At 40.0% G+C, this 21,367-nt stretch overlaps 1 protein-coding gene across 5 annotated transcripts in view; it reads right to left on the reverse strand.

Moving 5' to 3' along the window:
* The window catches only part of nonC (serine/threonine-protein kinase Smg1), a 352,394-nt gene that overhangs the window by 27,632 nt on the left and 303,395 nt on the right, over positions 1-21,367 (reverse strand). The gene's annotated exons all lie outside the window — the stretch shown is intronic.

Raw genomic sequence — 21,367 nt, forward strand, 5'->3', positions numbered from 1 at the left:
TGATTTGGTGTTTTAAGCCCACTTTATGCACAGTAAGGCTAATCGGGACTGGACCTACAGTTTAAAGTGGAATCCGAACCACTATGTGCCTCCACCGGGTATTGAACCCGTGACCCCTTGATTACAAGACGACGACGCTACCACTGCGCCATCGGGAAGGCACAAACCATTTAGAGAAGGCCATAAGATGTAAGCTTGAATTAGAGAATATTATTAAAAGGTTACAGCATAGACATATGGTTATTGCTTGCACCTTTGGTATGAACATTCCCCAGTTCGGCTCCCTTTTGGAGGCCGGAAAATGTTTCGTGTTTACCCTGTATCAAGATGGTGATTGGTGTGCTACTTAAAAATAAGTAAAAGACGTGGTGGGACTTAATCTGCTCTTCGTGCACCACTGAAAGAGAAGCAGTTTGGCAGACATTGGCTCTTAAAGGGATGTTATGCAACAGTGTTTCATTTATTTATAATGTGTACAGTTGATATTTAAAAAAAATATACTGGGTGTTTGTTGTACTCATCACTAAATTCGGGTATGAGCCATCTATCTAAAAGCTAAGTCTAGCAATAAAAATAGATTGGATAGTCCTTAATGGAACAAAAGTGCAAGGTTACACAGGGACTTGCATGGTATCATATACAAACACATTAAAAAATGTTGTCATAGGAAGATTTCAAGTCATATAAAATCGCAATGATTTCAAGAACTAAAGTAAATGGTAGAGGATCCAATGCTTGAAAGAATATCAAGAGGAAAAAAAAAAAAAAACTATCACAAAAGGAAGATGAAGTCACGAGATTAAAGATTAATGACTGAAGAAGAAAGGGTCTAATTGGAGGACAGGAGGCTCATTTTGCTTGAGATGAGGGGTGGGGAGGGGGGATGTAAAAGGCAGAGCAACTCCCTGTGTATTGCCCAATGTCATAAAGGCACATGGAATATGGCAAATGGCATACTGGAGGTGAGGCGATCAGCACCAGACTCTGGCTGCCTTTATCATCAGGTTGATGAGTGGTTGGATAGGTCCCAGAGGGACATAATTTCCCACCTGAGGTAACCAGACTGGGAATTGAACTCTCCTACCCAACGGGGTGGTCAGAGAACCTACTGAGTGAACCACAGGAGGCAGAGAAAAGAGGAAGAGATGAAAAAAGGGAACAAAGAGAAAAGGAAAAAGAAAACAATGAGAGAATGATAAAATCAAGAAAGAAAAATAATGAAGGGGAAGAGAAAAAGTGAAAATAAAATAATGAAAAAGAGAGAAAATAAATTATAGAGAACAAGAGATTAAAGGAAATAGGAAGTGAGACACAAGGGAAGTAAGACAAAGAAGAAGAAAGAGAAAAGAGTGATAAAATGATAAAAGCGAAAAAGAAAAAGGAAGACGACAAATATAGAACAAGGGAAAGGAGAGAGAAAGGGACGAGAAAAAGTGAAAAATAAAAGAATGAGAAAATAAATTGTAGAGAACAAGAGATAAAAGAAAATGGCAAATAAGATACAAGGAAAGTAAGGGAAAGATATGAGAGAGAGAGAGAGAGAGAGAGAGAGAGAGAGAGAGAGAGAGAGAGAGAGAGCTAGCCCCTTCTTAAGAGAACTTGCACAGGATATAAAAGGAAAAGAACTCTGATCTCGCCACAGTTCTCGAAACCCCTACTCCCAGATCACAATTCCAAGAAGCGCAGAACGTAAACCAGCTTTTCTAACCGACCATTGTTCACAATTCAAAGAATAACGACCCTGTATGTTATGTTCGAGGCGCAGGACAGTATATTTCTGGCAGGGAATTGCTTAAGTCTACGAAAGTGAACTTCGTGCTGTGGTGAACACACAGACAAAACACACACGCAAGCACGAACCGCAAATGTTTGAACGGTGACGTCAAAATCACAGGAATTTCCTAACGCGAAGAAGAACAGGATTTGAGAAGTCTTTACACAGAAACGCAGAATGAAAGTTAGGCATAATATTACATTAATTTGACAACTAATCTCTGTCCATAGCAAGTACGAAGTTGATGTAAACAAAGCCATGTATTTGTATTTTCTGTCATTTAGCGTCGCTTTCGCACACTTTTGGCTAATCGCGACAAGGAAGACGGGTGATGATTACATGAAATTCATAATGCACATGCCCAGACCACGCTCTGATTGGTTGATTTCGACGACGGCAGCTTTCTTACATGATTTTTACACTGTCTCCAGATCGTGGTGCTAATGACACCACCTTATATACTATATAAAAAGATTGCCGAGATCTTGTGTGTGGGGTCGGTCCTTCCTCCCTCATGTGCCTTTAGGGGATTACGCAATGAGCGTGCGCTACGACGCCAGGGGCCACGGGTTGGAATCCCGGTCTGGGCATAGTTTTCTTTGTGAATGTACCTTCATCAATCTCATAACGTCATCACTCATTCCCATCTTCACGATTAGCCAAAGTAGCTGAAAGGCGAAGTAAAATAAACCAAATCAAGCGGTGAACCTGAGCGAAATCAAATTAACGTGACTGCACTCCAGAACATATTCTATCCCCCCCCCCTGATGTTTCCACAAGAACAAAGCTAAATAGCAAACTATAAGGTTCTTCATTAAGATATAATGACGCTTCACCTGTGATGGCAATTTGGTCGATGCTTTCTTAATGACCTGACAGCCAATTGAAATAATAACAGAGAGCGACCTTCATGTTGGATGGTGACAGTGACACACACCTAATAGGCACACTTCAACCAGCTTGCGTGGGTTCAGTGCATGCTGTAGCTACTAATATCAAGTTTCCGCCTGTTTATTGTCTTGCCTTGCCTTGAGGTACTACTTAGGGGAAAAAACGAAAGCAACATAGATGGGAGGATAAAAACCACGTGGAACCGAACCGCAGCCAATCAGAGACGCTTCCTCCTCGCGCAATCCAAGAACCATGACAAAGGCAAGATATGATGCAACCTTGAAATGAACAAAGCAAGAAAACTGCTGCTACGTAAATCTCTTGGCGATCACTATACCTACGTTCTTTTCTCATTTGCAACACCATGTACAGTCAACGGCAACACCATGTACAGTCAACGGCAAAGATAACAGTACGCAAATTGTCCATCACCATTTTCATTCTCTTTTACTCTACATCCTGTGTTATTGTTATTGATTTGCTTTATTTTACTTCGCTTTTTGTATTGTGCCACTTCGGCTAATTTCCGAAGATGAGGATGAGTGATTACATGATAATATTGATGAATGGGCACGCACAAACATCCATGCCCAGGCCGGGATTCGAACCCGAGACCCCTGGAGTCGTAGTGCGATGTGCTAACCACTCCGCCGCGGGGGCGGCTACATCCTGTGTTGTTTTAAGGTATGATCCGGGGCAGATGTATGCTTATTGATGTTTTTATTTTAATTATTGATCATAACACTGTGCAAAACACAATGAACGAAAAGGGTGAGGGACAATTCACCTACTATTACTTTTGTCGTTAAGTGTACTTGGGCGTCGTCAGTAATTTTTGTAAGGGGGAGGTAAAATTTGAATAGTAGAAATAAAATAATAATTATTATCGTCATCATGGTTATGCAATAACAACATATCTAAATTAATAAAAATAAACCATTACTATATTATTATTAGGGCTTTCGTCCTCGATTCACCCAATAAGTGAATATACAGCATAACTGTTTCCCATTTTCTTGCATTTCATATAGTGTACTATAATAAAATGCACAGCTATTCTCCTTTGTTATTGACGTTTACATACCTCATTTTACTCAATGTTTGTTTCGCGACCTTTTATATAATGTGGAATCATTTATACTTTGTTTTAAATTGTACAGCATGAAAAACATAACATAGTTCTTGTAAATGAAAATAGCAAGCATTATTTTATTTTTTAATTTCCAGGGGCGGTTGACGAATCGGTTCGCCATGTAACAGATTGTGAAAACAGACCGCGAAATCGTCTACAAGAGCCATGAATACAGGCACGACAGTTTTTGCATGTAAAACTCAAAAATTTCTACTATTTTGCATTACCGTTGCATCCTTGCGATTTCTATAGAATCATTTATTAGCAAGTTCTTTCATTTTATTTATACAGTATTTAGTATACATGATGCTAAGTCAACTCAAATTATTTATCTTTGTAGGGTAGAGTGGTTATTGTAACTAAATTCACATGGAATTCCAATTTCTCCAACATTAATTTTGGAAAGATGAAATATTTTTTGGGGGTGCATATCTTCCCTCCCACATATTATATTTTTAGAATAATGTCTACAAAGAATGTTGCTACCTGTCACGGTGTGGATGTTCTGTAGACAATTTCGCATATAATACTTTTACAGCTGTGTTAGGTTGTTGTTGTTGAATTGGTGTTTTAAGTCCACTTTATGCACAGTAAGGCTAATCGGGACTGGACCTACAGTTTAAAGTGGGATCCGAACCACTTGTGCCTCCACCGGGTATCGAACCCGGGACCCCTTGATTACAAGGCGACGACGCTACCACTGCGCCATCGGGGAGGCCCGGCTGTGTTAGGTGATTTGTATTTTTGTTAGAGGAGAAGGTCTAAATATATGGGTTTTGGAGTTATCAGCGGTCCCGGGTGCTGCAGCCTGGCAGAGGCTATTGGAAATGGTTATCAGTCAAGGACAAAGGTTGCGGCGCCAATTCGAAAGAGAATGTGGTGGTTAGTTTCGGCCTTGGACGCTGTTATAGAATTGCGACCTCCGAAAACTTTTTGCAGGTATGTTTTAACTCAGCGTTTTCTGAATTTTCATCTGCTTTGTATAGGTTATGATATTAGCGGTACATAAAACAAATGTGGGCTTTTATAATGCAATGATTTGTTTGTGAAAAATGTACCAAACATAGCGAAAATAAATTGAAGAAGAAAAATAGCGTGATGGTCTAAATCTGGGCTATGACATGAGGTCTAATGTTGAGATCACATTTTCAACAAATATTTGAGTTTTTCTTAATTTCGATTTTTCCCATTCCGCGTGATTTTCAAAACAGATTATTCATAAATATGAATTTTATAATGTTTTAGCGATAAATGACTGTTCTTTTTAAAATTTAATTGCTTTCTGTGATATTGCCACTAGTAGCCCATATTTAGACCATAATTTTGAAATACATCATTTTACCATTTTTTGGAAATACCTTTTTTTAAAAAAAAAAATCGAGACCTTCTATACTTTAGCATGCTATTACATTTAAGTATATATTTCATAGATATGCATTTTAAAGACAGGTGCTTGATATATTAATTTTTTCCCTCCGAAAATGACAACATAAAAAGAGGGGGCCCATATTTAGACCTTTTCCTCTATTTAGCGTCGCTTCTGATGTTACTCTTCGCAAACCGCAACGATGATATGAAATTGCCTTGCCGGAACTCGAACGTGGGAACTTCGGCGGCGAGATCGAACGTCGACCACTTGGCCGGCACTAAGTCTCGTCTCGGTAGCACTCTTATTCATAGGACTAAGTTACCAGTGGCGTGTCCACAGTGGGGGTAAGGTGGGATTGATAATCCCCTCTCTTGGGCTATTATATTCTAGGCGGGGGATGTATGTAGAAAAATTGATTGATTTGGTGTTTTAAGTTCACTTTATGCACAATAAGGCTAATCGGGACTGGACCTACAATTCAAAGTGGGATTCGAAAGACTATGTGCCTCCACCTGGACCCCTTGATTACAAGGCGACGACACTACCACTACGCCACCTGGGAGGCGCGAATGTAGAAAAAGATGGCATGATATATGAATGAACGAAGGAGTTAAAATTTTTAAGTCCATTCTGCACCCTTCAATATATTCGGGGAAATATCCCCAAACCTAAAATTCTGACTTAAGTGGTTAAAACAAGGGGTGTAAAAAGCCCCTTGGGAAAATAAAAAGTGCAAGGTTGTAAAAAGACCTGCACAAGACAAACACACATTAAAAAGTCAGAAAAAAACTAAAAGCTTCCTTACAGACGGTGGAAGATTGGATTGGATTGATTTGTTGTTTTAAGTCCACTTTATGCACAGTAAGGCTAATCGGGACTGGACCTACAGTTTAAAGTGAGATCCGAACCACTATGTGCCTCCACTGGGAATCGAACCCGGGACCCCTTGATTACAAGGCGACGACGCTACCACTGCGCCATCGGGGAGGCCAGACAGACGGTGGAAGAGTCCAGCTCTTCGCAAGAAACTAAACAGGGATGACAAACACGCAAGAAACTAAACAAGGATGACAAACAGCCGGAGGTTAAGCAAGATCGGCACATTCAACAATGGCACGATATAGGATCACCAGATAAAAAAGTGGACATAGCCCCTCTCCCCCCTGAGAAATTCATGAGCACGCCACTGTAGACATCTTGGAAGGTCTCGAACCCGGACATAAAGAGACTGACATAACCACACACACGACAAAAGCTAATGACCCTCAATAAAAGAAAAAGTGCCGAGCCATCAGTTATTGAAAACACGCAACATACCGTGATGCTCCGACAGTACGTGTGGTTGAACGACCCAAGAAGGGATTTTTTCCCCCTTCTGTTTATTGTTTCTGGCAACGACGTAACGGATCAGAACGAAATGACGGGAGAATAATGCAGCTTTCATTCTCACTCGTGTGCGAAATTTCCCTTTCAACGTCGCCATTGTTTAAAATGATGCTTTCACTCGATCTTCTGCCTACTGCGTAGCAGACACCCTAACGACTGTTGACAAGACACTATTTGGATACAGGCCCAAGTATATTTTAATGTACCGAGTTGAAATTAAATTATTCGGTTGTTTTTTTTTTGCTCTTTGTCACCTTGTCACGTCAGAGTTTAAGTCCATTTCATGCACAGATAGGCTAATCGGTAGGGACATTGAAATTTCGCGATGCGCGAAATGTGAAAAAAAGATGCAATTTTGAACATTCTGCACGTAACTACACCCCCAATGATGAAATATGCATGAGTTTTATTCGCGAAGTAATGCGAAATGTGTGCTTTTCCACGAAATGAACGCTTTTTCGCGAAATAACCGTGAAATATCGTCAAATTAGGTAGAAAACACAGAAAAACCGGCAATCGAGGTTGTGCGCGCAAACTGTCGATTTGTAACGAAACGTTTGCCTAAACTTTCCTACCACTTGCAGCTGAAGAACGTTTTATCTTCGATCACATCAGGAAGACGATGCAAATTGGGATTTCCCATGCACATAATCTCAGTTCGAAAACTTCGCTCCCTGTCAAGCTGCATTCCTTTCTTCCCCCAAATATCTACTCAACTTCCAGTTTCATTGAACTTGCTAGCTGTAGCAGCGATTTGATTAGTTTGTTCCCGCACATCAAGGGAAACAATGGTGTCATTTGTGTTCAGTCATGAATTTTGTTTATCATCATGTGATTTTCAACATGTGTTTGTGTATGTGCAGTACTGATTATTTTATTTGTTGGACAGCAAGGATATCCTTTAAATACATACAATGAATAAATCACTTGAGATATGCAATTTAGAAATGAAGTGATTTTGTATTGATGTTTTCTTTTTGGTTGGACCGCTAAGTACTTGTGTATGTGTACAATATATAAAAATGAAGTAGTTAACAATTTATAGCTCTTTTGTATGTTGTTTCCTCTCATGATGAAAAAGTGTGTGCCAATTTTTTTTTTTCACCGCTGGTATATACCGCTGATCGAACATTTTATATACAGCTCTCCTCAGTTTTTATTTACCATAAATTTGTCTCCCTACTAATCGGGACTGGACCTATAGTTTAAAGTGGGTTTCGAGCCGTTATATCACGGTGTCTACTAGGTATGGACGATATCGGCGATATATCGTCTCCACGATATAGTATATCGCCAAATATCGTGACTAGTGTCTACCAAAAGAAGGAATCCAAATTTCCCCACTTTTTCATGACCTTTTTTCGCTTTTCTTAATCATTCCATCTTAGTTGGAAATTAGCAATTAAAAATATTTATTTAATGGAACCCCCTACCAAAAGGCCAGTTCAAAACTGAAGCTGTATTTAACAAGAGAATTATACTTGCTTTATCTATTAATGCATCCTGGACTGCATTTGGCAGACTAGTGAGGTTCTGGCGTCTGAACTCAGAACCAGTATAATCTTATGTGAGTGTTATGTTGTCGCCCCTATATATTTGTGATTGTCCCTTAATCTATCTTATCTTACCGCCATTCATCCTAATCTTTGAGATTAGCCAAAAGATGCAGAAGAGTGAAGTGAATTAAAATAAACTAAATCAATAAATCAGTCATTGCAATAGCAAAAATTCTTCACCACAAGTATTTCTTGACTGGTGAACACCCTGTATATGGTTCCACTGGTTCCCGGGACCTTTCGATTACACGGCGAAGACATGGTGGCTACATCGTCATCGGTCACGTGACAATTTGTTTATTTTACGTTCAGGTTGGAAGAACTACAGTGTGTCAACAGCGGATAAACAACATTCTCTCGCCCGGGTATTCAGAACCCATTTTCAGGAAAGAAAAGGATCAATTATGAAAGAACCCTGATTATAAAAGTCTTGTTCAAGTTGGTCACAGGTCAATTTTATGTTCAGATAGTTTTAAGTGGGATCCGAATGACTGTGTAATGCACCTCAACAGGGAATCGAACCCGGGATCCCTTGATGACAAGTTCTGTGTTTTGTGATCAGTTGGGGGGGGGGGGGGGAGTAACAAACATATCGTGGATTTTTGGTAAGTATGGAAAAAAAGTGTAATTTCAGTGGTTATGTATAATCTTGGTTGGAAACACTAGCAGTCTAGAATTTTGACCTCAGAGGTAGGGAACGTGCCTAAGTACTGAGCATGTAATTGCATGAAAAAAAAAAGCACACATCAATCGCAGGCCATTCAGTTCACCAAGTTTCTTATTTGCAGAGCTAATTGTTTTGAGTACATCGGAAGACTAGAAGCTCATCAATATAGTTGACGCAGTGGCGTATGCTGAGTCTAAGACATGGACTAGCTCACTATGACACCTGGTCCTAGGCTATGGAGGAAGGGAGAAGACGATTATTAGGCTCATTCTTGACGTCTTCAAGGAAGCCACGTTGCCATCCCAAAAGTAGTCAGGTTGCAAGCTTATAAAAATTCAGGTTGCCAACGCCTACGGATTCGGGTTGCCAACGCCTACGGATTCGGGTTGCCAACGCCTACGGATTCCGGTTGCCAACGCCTACGGATTCGGGTTGCCAACTCCTACGGATTCGGGTTGCCAACTCCTACGAATTCGGGTTGCCAACTCCTACGAATTCGGGTTGCCAACTCCTACGAATTCGGGTTGCCAACTCCTACGAATTCGGGTTGCCAACTCCTACGAATTCGGGTTGCCAACTCCTACGAATTCGGGTTGCCAACTCCTACGAATTCGGGTTGCCAACTTCAGAATCGCCCATTATCTTAGTTTTGAAATCATTAATTCACACAGTTTGTAATAGATTTTTCTTCAGTATTTTCCTTTCTAGGCTTCAGGCTTCGGAGATAGCCTAGCTAGCCTGGAATATACGCTCCCGAGTTGACGCACATAAACAATATAAATAATTTATGTGACTGTTACAGGATTGGTTGTAACATGGATTACTGTACATTACGGCTAGATTAGGTTAATTTATATAGCACTGCACTGTTATTTGGTACGTTTATCAATGCACCACGTTTCGTCTTTGTAGTTTCAGAGGTGTGACGCAGACGGACGGCAGTTTTTATTGATTAGAAAGTCTTTCCAAACTAACGAAACTAAATACTAATGCTATAATACAACAAACTAAAAAAAAACTCAACCAGTCTGCCTGCCAGTCTGTCTGTCCATGAGAATTGAACAGCCGATCTCGGTGAAATTTAACAAAATTTCAGATTACCAAAAGTAAGAAGAAAGTTTCTGAAAAACATGAGGCAACGCTGCACTTCAAGACGTTTAATGCACACGATTCGCATTTGCATTCCAATGCAGCGACGTGAAAAACGACACGCTTTCATGTGCATACAAGATGGTAATTAATACACTTAACGCAATCTCCTTTCCCCTCTCTTATCGCTTCTAATTGCACCTCTGCGTTTAGGCAACTTACGATTACTCCAATAACCAAACACAATGTGCTTCTCGAGTATATTTGCTCTCTGAATACTGTTTGGAAACCTGGTGTAGTAGTACTCACGAAATCGAGCAGTTCATCATGCAGCTGACTACACGAATTTTTCCATACTTTTCTAACCTTGGATTACCACGACGCTCTATCAACATTCTTTATCCTATTTAAGGTTCCTGCTTAACCAAATGGTTAGTGCTCTCGCCTTGGTGGGAGCGGTCCTGGGTTCGATTCACGGTGAGAGCTCCCAAAATTTCTGCGTTGAAGCGTCGTGACAACAGTTGGGGAGCTTCTTGAAATAGAAGTAGCGGGCTCCGGTCTCGAAAGCTAGAAAACAGCGGCGATGGGACTCCATGCACTGATCACGCGTCACCCAATGAAAAAGCCGCTTGGCAAGCCCTGGCCCTCAGCGTGCTGCTACGTCATGGAGTTTTAGTTTAGGAGTTATTTAAACCTATTTTATTAATCAACAAGCCTATACATAGTCGAACTATTTAATATTTAATTTCAAGGTTACATACGAGGGGCGTTCCATAATGATTTAAACTTTTGAATTCCCTGCATACCATGATTGACCATTGGGCTTGCCATGGCAGTGTGCCTTTCCTGCACTGCTGTCAGTGTCTGCATGGACAACATGGAAGGACAGCGCAGGACGACGAGGTTCTTTTGGAAAGAGAACCTGAGTGCCACAGAGATTAAGCAATGATAGTCAGAGAAGTATGGTGTTTGCGTATGTGTGTGTGGCAGCACCAGGAAGCCCATCTTGGCAATGGCAGCGGATATTTCCCGACTGCTATGCGGGCGCGCGTTATCATGTCGCAAAAGCACATCTCTCGCCCACTTCCCTGGCCACATCTTTTGAATGGCGCGATGGGATCTGTGGAGTATGGCCACATATGCTGTGCTGTTAATGGAGGTCTCTGGTTCGAAGCAGTCGATGAGGATGATGCCCTTATTGTCCCCAGAGATTGTGTCCATGTGCTTGCAAGCTAAGGATGCTGTCCGGAATGTGTGGTGTTTCCATTGCACTGGTTGGACTTTCGTCGCCGACTCATGGCATTGCAGCCATTGCCAAGATGGGGTTCCAGGTGCTGCCACACACATAAACGCAAACACCATACTTCTCTGTGGCACTCAGATTATCCAGAGCTGTCCTTCCAAGTTGTCCATGCAGACAATGACAGCTGTGCAGGAAATGCACGTGGATTGGCCAGCTTCTGTCCAGTGCTGATATCAGGCGAGATACCAAGGTACTAGCTACCTGTGACTGCCATGGCAAGGCCAATGGTCAACCATGGTATGCAGGGCACTCAAAAGTTTAAATCATTATGAAACGCCCTCGTATTAATTAATGCATACACTTAAAAAATATATATATAACCATGTACGAGTCAAATTGCTGGGATTGGAGCTTCGATTTTTTTTTTTAAAGGAATTGACCGAGTCGCGGTCTTACGAAGACTGAGAATTCCTGCTCTAACATAATCACGATCGTTAAGAAAGAATGGCGAATTGATGAGACGAAGGTAAAGACACAATGACAAATCAATTCCTAAATCAGGTTTCGAACCTAGACCCCTGGCTTTGTAGCATTTACTTTCTTTGGCATACGAGATGTTATTAATACACTTAACGTAGCATTTCCCCCATCTTTTATTGCCTTTAATTGTATCTCTATGTTTACGGAACAGATCGACATGATATCGATTAGTAGGGACATTAAATTTTCGCGATGCGCGAAATGTGAAAAAATGATGCAATTTTGAACATTCTGCACGTAACTACACCCACAATGAGGAAATTTGCATGAGTTTTATTCGCGAAGTAATGCGAAATGTGTGCTTTTCCACGAAATAACCGTGAAATATCATCAAATTAAGTAGAAAACACGCAAAAACCGACAATCGAGGTTGTGCGCGCGAACTGTCGATTTGTAACGAAACGTTTGCCTAAAGTTTCCTACCACTTGCAGCTGAAGAACGTTTTATCTTCGATCATATCAGGAAGACCATGCAAATTTGGATTTCCCATGCACATAATCTCAGTTCGAAAACTTCGCTCCCTGTCAAGCTGCATTCCTTTCTTCCTCCGAATGTCTACTCAACTTCCAGTTTCATTGAACTTGCTAGCTGTAGCAGCGATAAGATTAGTCTGTTCCCGCACATCAAGGGAAACAATGGTGTCATTTGTGTTGTCATGAATGAATTTTGTTTATCATCATGTGATTTTCAACATGTGTTGTGTATGTGCAGTAGTGATTATTTTATTTGTTGGGCAGCAAGGATATCCTTTAAATACATATAATGAATAAATCACTTGAGATATGCAATTTAGAAATGAAGTGATTTTGTGTTGATGTTTTCTTTTTGGTTTGACAGCTAAGTACTTGTGTATGTGTACAGTATATAAAAATGAAGTAGTTTATCAATTTACAGCTCTTTTGTATGTTGTTTCCTCTCAAAATGAAAAAGTGTGTGCCATTGTTTTTCCACCGCTGGTATATACCGCTGATCTAACATTCTATTTACCGCTCTCCTCAGTTTTTATTTACCATACATTTGTCTCCCTATTGATTAGTCTTCTCAGTGTGTGCACTCTGGATCTTTAATTATATTGGTTGTGTACCATGAAATAACTTCCAAATTCCTCCATAGCCAGAGGAAAATAAAGTACAGAATACAAAATAACACAAAGAATTGGGCTTTATAATGCAGGAATGTGTGAATATTTACGGTTTTTCATTTCCTTCTGGCGAAAAATGACTTGTGAATCACCCTGTACTTGCTGAATACGGTCGAGCATTTTAAGAAAGCTTGTTTTTCTCACGCAACTGCTTCTACAATGCAAATATGAATAATGAGAATTAATTATCTTGAAGAGTAGTAATGCATCAGGCAATTGTTTTTTTCTCTTCAGAAACTTTCTTCTTGTGTTTATAGTCTGAGATATTATAAAATTGTATTGTGATCATATGAACATGTGAAGCATATGCATTAAAAATATAGAAGTGCAACACCGCATCAGAAAGTTTCTTGCTTCAGGAGTCTATGCAGCAAGCGGACGAAAAAAGTCCTCTGCGCAAGTATTGACTCGAGAGGACTCGACCAGACGTTTGCAGCAGGGCGCAGTGCATTGCTCCACCCAGTTTTCTTCCTTTTTCTATCGTTATGCACGGCCTTGCTCCACAGACTACCGCGACGTAGTATAGTGTACAGTCACCGGCAATAAAAATGGGACACCTAGATCCTGCAAGCCGTTGTGTGTGTTGCCTAACTCTCCGGCGGCGGTAGACGTTGCCTTTGAAAATTTGATATTAAAATCCACTTATCCTCGAGAGTTAGGCAACACACAACGCCTTGGAGGGAATCTAGGATTTAAGGATGTAGGCGTCCCATTTCTACTGCCGGTGACCGTACATAATATTAAATTGCATAGAGATTATTTTATCAATTCTCGTGCCAGACTACTGTAGTCGTGCGTGTGCAGTGTGTGGCCAAGAGTCGCTTTGGTGTGAAATCTCTCATAGCTGTAACTACGAACTGGGCAATGAGTTTGTAAGATTTCGAAAAACCGAAGACCGAACAGTGCACAGATCACAAGTAAAACTGTACAAAACGCGAAGGCAACACTTGATCCTCTGCTCCTCGCCGAGTGCTCAATGGTGTATAACTTCTGACGTAGGCGTTGCTCACCCGGGAGATATCCAGTACTGTTATCTCCCACTAGAAAAGTAAACAGACCACGAAATTAGTGGAGCATGCTTAGGAAATCTGCCCCACTCGCACGTACACATCTGGTACACACAAAGGATGACGACATCACACAACTGCAGCGGAACATGACGCACAGGAAAAACCGTATTACTGTATTTGGATCATACAAATATTCCTTGCCTTAGGTTGGAACTTTTCCGGCCTTGTCCTTGCATAAAGCGACTCTAGGGTTCACCCAGCTTCGAATAAAATGGGTACCTGGGGGCAACACTGGGAGGAGGGCGGGTAAAGGCGGCCGCAGCGTGGTCCTGATCACATCCCATGCCTTTATAGCACGGTGCAATGCATATATAACCGTATAACAGTACTTTTTAGAAGTATTTCTTGACAACGCGACGAATAAAATAGACAACAATACGTAATTTGCACAGAAAAATATTAATTGACTTATTTTCTGCACTATGCCATGCTTATTAATCTTAGGAAGGCAGAAGTTAGTTATGTATATAAAAGTTAAGACTTGAGAAATATTTTGTTGGTTTTATGCTGATATAGGTTCATTGAAACTGAACTTACTGCTTAAAGTGGCAAACTAACTTCTGTGTAATATGTTTATACCGGGAATCGAACCCTGGATCTTTCTATTACGTGGCGAGATTTTCTGATTTTTATGATCGGTTGGAGGAAGGGGTTTGGAAAAAATTAAAAAGAAAACTAAGAAATAACAAGATAGGAAAGAAATAGTAAAGAGACGAAAGACAAGGAAGAAAATACAAAATAGAGAAGAAAGGAAAAACAAAAGAGAGAAGGAAAGACGAAAGAAGTAAATACAAAAGAAAGAAGTAAATACAAAAGAAGGGAGGAAATACAAAAGAAAGAAGTAAATATAAAAGAAAGAAGTAAATATAAAAGAAAGAAGTAAATATAAAAGAAGGAAGGAAAGATAATTAAAATAAAAAGAAAGGAAAGATTAAAAAAGGAGAAAAGAAAAAAGAAAGACGAAAAGAAAGGAGGAAAGATAAAGGAAGAAGTAAATACAAAAGAAGGGAGGGGTGTAAGGGGTGACCTTCCACGTAGTACACCCAAATGTCAACCTCACTTCCACGTTAGTGCACCCTGGACTGAAGACTAACGAGGCTCTGGCGACTGGCCCCATGGCCAGTATAATTTTGTTTGTATTGTCCTGTTCTTTTGTCCTTATGTGTGCTGAGTGCCCCTTTACAGCCTCAGCTTTTAACAGAAGTCAGAACATTTTAATTTTTTTAGTTATGCAACGTTAGAGTTGTTATTTGTAATGGTAAGGGGCTGGCCCCTGTATAATGCGAGGGGAGCAAAATAGCCTAAGTGCTGACGCTCCCAAAATTTTAATTTCAAATCAAATGAAAACAAAAGAAGGGAGGAAATACAAAAGAAAGAAGTAAATATAAAAGAAGGGAGGAAAGAAAAGAAAGACGAATAGAAAGGAGGAAAGATAAAAGGAAGAAGGAAATACAAAAGAAAGAAGGAAATACAAAAGAAAGAAGGAAATACAAAAGAAAGAAGGAAAAGAAAGAAGTAAATACAAAACAAAGAAGTAAAGACAAAAGGAAGAGGGAAAGAAAAAAGAAAGAAGTAAATACAAAAGGAAGGAAAGATTAAAAAGAAGGAAAGATGAAAGAAGGGAGGAAAGAAAAGAAAGGAGGAATGGGAGAAAGAGGCCGAGCGAGAAGCAATTTATTGAAAAACTTCGTTAGCCAGTAGTGATCACCGGAAGCAAAAAAAAAAAAACAAAAAAAAACAAAAAAACAACAACACCAAATCAAACTGAGAAAATAAATGGGTTTAACGTGTCCAACAGCGGCGGTCGTGATTCACGACCATCATCTAATGAAAATGCATGCTAGTCTAATGGTCAAGGAAGTCCATCTTCCTCTATCAAGCATATGCTTCAGCACAACCAGTTTCATCGTGAAAGGCATTCCCTGTGATAGCACACGTTAATGTTTACACTCGGTGTTCTAGTATAGCTTGGAGGAACATGAACATGCCTCTCTGTCCTATATACTTTTTCCTGCTGCTGGAAAGTCGTAGATGGTGTACCTGACCCGAAAGGTTCCCCCATGAGGAAAGTTTACTGAAACTGAACGGGAAATGAGGATTTAGCTACTTATGTCAGCATAAAAAGAAACTCGTAATTTTTCCCAAATGGAGCAAATAATAATCTACGGAATTCACTGATCCTTCCCTCTCGTTCGAGCTGGAATTTTTTGACTTTTCCCTCCCAATCGTGCTGATTTTCACTGTAATTTCCATCAGGATCTTGCTGAAATTCACTGTAATTTCCATCAGGATCTTGCTGAAATTCACTGTAATTTCCATCAGGATCTTGCTGAAATTCACTGTAATTTCCATCAGGATCTTGCTGAAATTCACTGTAATTTCCATCAGGATCTTGCTGAAATTCACTGTAATTTCCATCAGGATCTTGCTGAAATTCACTGTAATTTTCATCAGGATCTTGCTGAAATTCACTGTAATTTCCATCAGGATCGTGCTGAAATTCACTAGCTTCTCTATTTCCCGATCGGGCTGAAATTTACTGGCATTTCCCCCAGGGTCGTGCTGAAATTTACTGGCATTTCCCCCAGGATCGTGCTGAAATTCACTGGCATTTCCCCCAGGATCGTGTTGAAATTCACTGGCATTTCCCCCAGGATCGTGCTGAAATTCACTGGCATTTTCCTCAGGACCGTGCTGAAATTTACTACCTTTTCTTTCCCGATCGTGCTGAAATTCACTGGCATTTCCCTCAGGGTCGTGATGAAATTCACTGGCATTTCCCTCAGGTTCGTGATGAAATTCACTGGCATTTCCCTCAGGGTCGTGATGAAATTCACTGGCATTTCTTTCCCGATTGGGTTGAAATTCACCTCAGGGTCGTGCTAAAATTCACTAGCTTTTCCTTCCCGACCGGACTGAAATTCACCTGCTTTTCTCTCCCGTTTTGTGCTGGAATTCATTGGATTTTATTTCATTGTTGGAATTCAGTGAATTTTCCTGATATGTTGCCACTATGACAAGTACGATATATAGGCATATAAAAATCCACAAGTTACTCATATATACTAGAACACGTTCCCCTTTGTCATTCTATTCCCCCCCCACAAAATTCCAACACCGAGAAAGTAACAAAAATACTTTTCCTTAAAGTAAAAAAAAAAAAGCTCTTTGAAACCTTGCACCACCTCAGATTGAACTACTCTGGAGAAGCTTCATAAATTATTACATAATCACTTTTTTTTATAACTTCGGAACAATAAACCTTGTCGATTAGGATGTACTCGTACAATCCCTTTCTCTCGTAAACGATGTTACGTTCTTAACAAAGGAATTCGACACAATCTGTATTTTTATGACTCGCTACAACTTCAGTTTTCAAGCTTTCTCCATTATAAAATGTAACAAATTATTCAAAGCGGACTTGCGTAATACTTAGGTGAGGCTGCGTGGTATTGCGAAATTATGATCCAAAGTATTACCTCATCAGTATTTATGTCATAGCATCGCCTCGTGTTAAAATATATGGATATCATTATTCAGGTAACAGGTAGAACCGAACAGGGTTTAGAATGCACAACACGTGAAATTTTCTCATTAATAGAAGCAAGCAGTATTTGTCCAACTAATACCTACATCAAATTAATCAGGGTTTCTTCTCATATAAAAAGGGACGTTTCCAGATTTTCGCAAGTACTTTTAGACTAACTTTTATGATTGAGAATAAATTATACAAAATAAAAGAACACCCTTTAAAGAATAAGTATTCCCAAAGAAGAAACCAGTTGGGGAAAAAGTGAAATTGTTTGTAGTTTCCAATCTTTGAAAGCCAAAAATGGACTTCTTGAAGTTTTCTTTTTAAATAGCTCAGTTTTCACTCCTAAGTTGATTAATCAGACTTCTCCATGAATTCCAAGTCAGTGGGTGTCAAAATGGCAACTTTACTTCAGAACAACATGTCGCATTGCTTTTTTGGAGCTTGTATTTCTATTCTGCTTCTTCTACTTCGCTTCTCAGCCAATCGTGACGATGAGGACGAGGGATCATTAGATGAAATTCATGAAGGGACACAAAGAAGATGAGAACTTCGGTGTTGAGATCGATAGTCGACCACTTAACCGAGCTTGCTTTTATGGAGTTTGTGTTACACACGTAGACTGACCAAAAATGAACAAAGCATAGACTGCATGCAAACGTACCCTATGGCACATCACCCGTCATCACTTATGGACCAACCAATGCCTTCAATACGGACGAAAAACTATCGATTTCTTCACACACACACACTAAGGCTGTTCCAGATTTCTTACATTCCAACACGAAATAGGCCATTACGAAAACCGACACCACTCTGCGGCAAACGCACGAAAAAATACAATTTGGCACAGAGTTTCTTACATATATAAAAAAAATGACCTCGGTCCTTAAAGACCCCATCAATTTAATTACGAAAGAATAGCGTGTTTGTTTTCCGAAGCAATGGACTTGGGATTTATTATTCAATAGAACAAAAGGTCGCAGTAGCACGAAGGCAATTACATGGAATCAATCAATGTTTCGCAGTGGGCACACTTATCTACATACTGGAGAAATCTCCTACCACTGTCAGCACTGTATTTCAAACAATGCCACCATTCTTCAAGGCAATGAATTACAGGATGTAAAATTTACAACAATCCATATTGTGCCACTTCGTTGTAAGTGCAAAACTCGACGGATTACTAGAAATGAACGACCTACTTAGCATAATCTTAAGAACTGTTATTGTTATTAGTTCGCGTAAGTCCATACTCGGACTGGACCTACAGTTTAAAGTGGGATCCGAACCACTATGTGCCTCCACCACGTTGATTGGTTGGATTAAAATTGAAGGGCTCGGATGTAAAACATGGTGACATTTTGGTTATTTTTGAGTTATAAAGTAAAATGTGCCATCCTTCAATTTTCTAGTGAAATTGCCACGTCATACAATTTGCACTGGACTTAGTACAGCCTTCTGAAAATGGTAAACACAACACCAAAAATAATTATGCACATCATAGCTTCTAATAACCTTTTTCCTTAATGAACTCAGAAATGACCAAAATGTCACCATGTTTTACACCCGAACCCTTCAATTGTTGGGTGCGTCGGCACAAATTGCCATTTTGCACTCTTTAATGTATTCGGGGAAATATTTCCTCATCTAAAATCCTTGCTCTAAGCCTCCACGAGGTATTAAAGCCGGGACCCTTATACGAACTTTATATCACACTAGAAAATGAATGAAAAACAATAAACTAAAAATATATTTATACAAAATATAAAGTAAAAAACGCTTGTTGGGGAAAAAATGGGAAATGTTTTTTTAAGTCTCTAATCCTGGCAAACACGACAGCCTGAGATTTCCAGTTTTTACAGGATACAGTGGGAACCGTGAATAAACATTAGTGACTTTTGACGTTACACATCTGCGTCACTTATCATACATTAATACCTCATAAAAAGCCGCATCGAAATAATACTGTTGTCCAGTCTCTCTCCTCATAGAACAAGGTTGTCAAGAGTTAACTTTTGGAAAATTCCCTATTTTAAGCACTCATTGACACTCTCTACCTGGGAGAATTGGTATGAGAGACGGTAACGTTGAGGTGCGTCTCGCTGTCAATATTCATAAGAATTTCTAAAAGAATCTGGGCCAAGGTTGGACACCAGGGTAGACAAAAGGAAAGTTCCTACGCTTCACCACACGCACTAGCCTTGCATTTTCGCGGTTGCGGTACTATATTATATATAACGTGAAGATTGACATAAGAACGTATATTTATGGTCTTCAAAATGTATTGTATGTTTGTAATATTTTAGGTCGCTTTTTTACTTGTCTACGTCAATCGAAGACAATGACAATGAATGTCGATTTGATGAAATACGAAGGAACAAGCGTTCACGCCTTTCCTTGGATTCCAACCCAGGGCTCTTGGTTTCGTAGTCGCCTCGGTGGCCATGTGGGTAGAGTTGTCGACTCATGATACCATCGTAGTTTTCAGGTTCGAGTACAGTCGCGTTTAGCCTGAGAGACGTAAAATAGCCTGTGACGTCAAATAAGACAATAATAACTACGCCATTGAGGTATTTGGGCATTAGAAACATGCATGATGATAGCCCCAGGATATTTCGATAGAACGATATACCCAAAGGGTGGCGAGGGATCAGCCACCCCCCACCTCTTTGGAACGTCAGTTTCGTGAAGGAGGGGGGATAAATGGCCAAGATAATACATTCCCTCATATTCCCATGCTTTTTCGGTTGTTGAAGCTCCCTTAAAATACTGTAGTGTGCTTAATGGACATTACTATTTTTTCTACGGTGGGAGAGCAATATATTTTTTATGCTTGTAAGAAAAAACCAATAAAACGCAATAGCTTTCCTGAATGTAAATTTTCAGCGCATTCATAACGCCTAAATGTTAATCCCCTTCGACGTAGTACACCCTAGACTGCATTTTGCAGACTAACGAGGCTCAGGCGCGATACTCCTCTGTAGGAATTGTGTTGTGTCGTCCGTATGTGTTTGTAATTCTCATTGAATCACCATTCATCCCCATCATCGTCGCGATTAACCAAAAAGTGGCAGAAAAGCAACGTAAAATAACCCAACTCAATCGATCGATCAAAAGTAAGATCGTAGTGAAGATTTCGAGATCGTTACATGGCAGTCGTGGTATCAGATTACACCACGAGGAAGACCCGAGACACAATTTCGCTACGAAGCCAAAGGTCCCAGATCCGAACCATGGTCAGACATGGCTGTGTCGTCGTTCCTCGTCCCATCATTCATCCTCACAGTTGCGATTAAACCAATAGGTAGAACAGCGACTTAGTCATAGTTCTGCAACACGTAAAGAGAGTTTACTTTTGGCGTATGGAACAACTTGTACTGCGGCAAAAAATATCAAGGAAGGAATCGATTACTAGCGAGTCTCACTATTTCTCGATTTTCAGGATTCCCAAACGTCGGATCATTACTCCGAAAATATTTGTCGAAATTTCTCGCATTCACAAGTACAGGAAACATCAGCTGTATTGCAATTTTTGTGCTAGAAATCCAAAAACAATGCCACTTCCTTGTATCGTTCCCGTACTCAACACACACAAGAGATTTTTGTAATTTTGAACCTATGCTTCTATCTGGACAGCTATTTCTTCGGAATCGTCTCTCTTTCGATATAACATGCGAACAGAGTGGTTCTTGGAAATATTTTGAAGCGAGAGAAGGGAATTCTTAGGAAGCATCGGAATATTACGTATGATATCGAAAATTTCTTCCTTTCTCTCTGAATATGCAGTGACACACTATCGAACTCGAGCCATCCCCCCAAATTCCCGAACTTGTACGAATTCAGGCAAGATTTTAAAAGGAATGTTTGAGTTTTTAAGTCCATTTTATGCAGTAAATCAGGACTGGGCCTACAGTTTAAAGTGGGATGCGAACAACTATGTGCCTCTACCTGGATTTTAACTCGCGATCCCTTG

The sequence above is a fragment of the Lepisma saccharinum genome, chromosome 15 (genome assembly GCF_977018435.1).
Source record: "Lepisma saccharinum chromosome 15, izLepSacc3.1, whole genome shotgun sequence".
Classification (NCBI taxonomy): Eukaryota; Metazoa; Arthropoda; class Insecta; order Zygentoma; family Lepismatidae; genus Lepisma; species Lepisma saccharinum.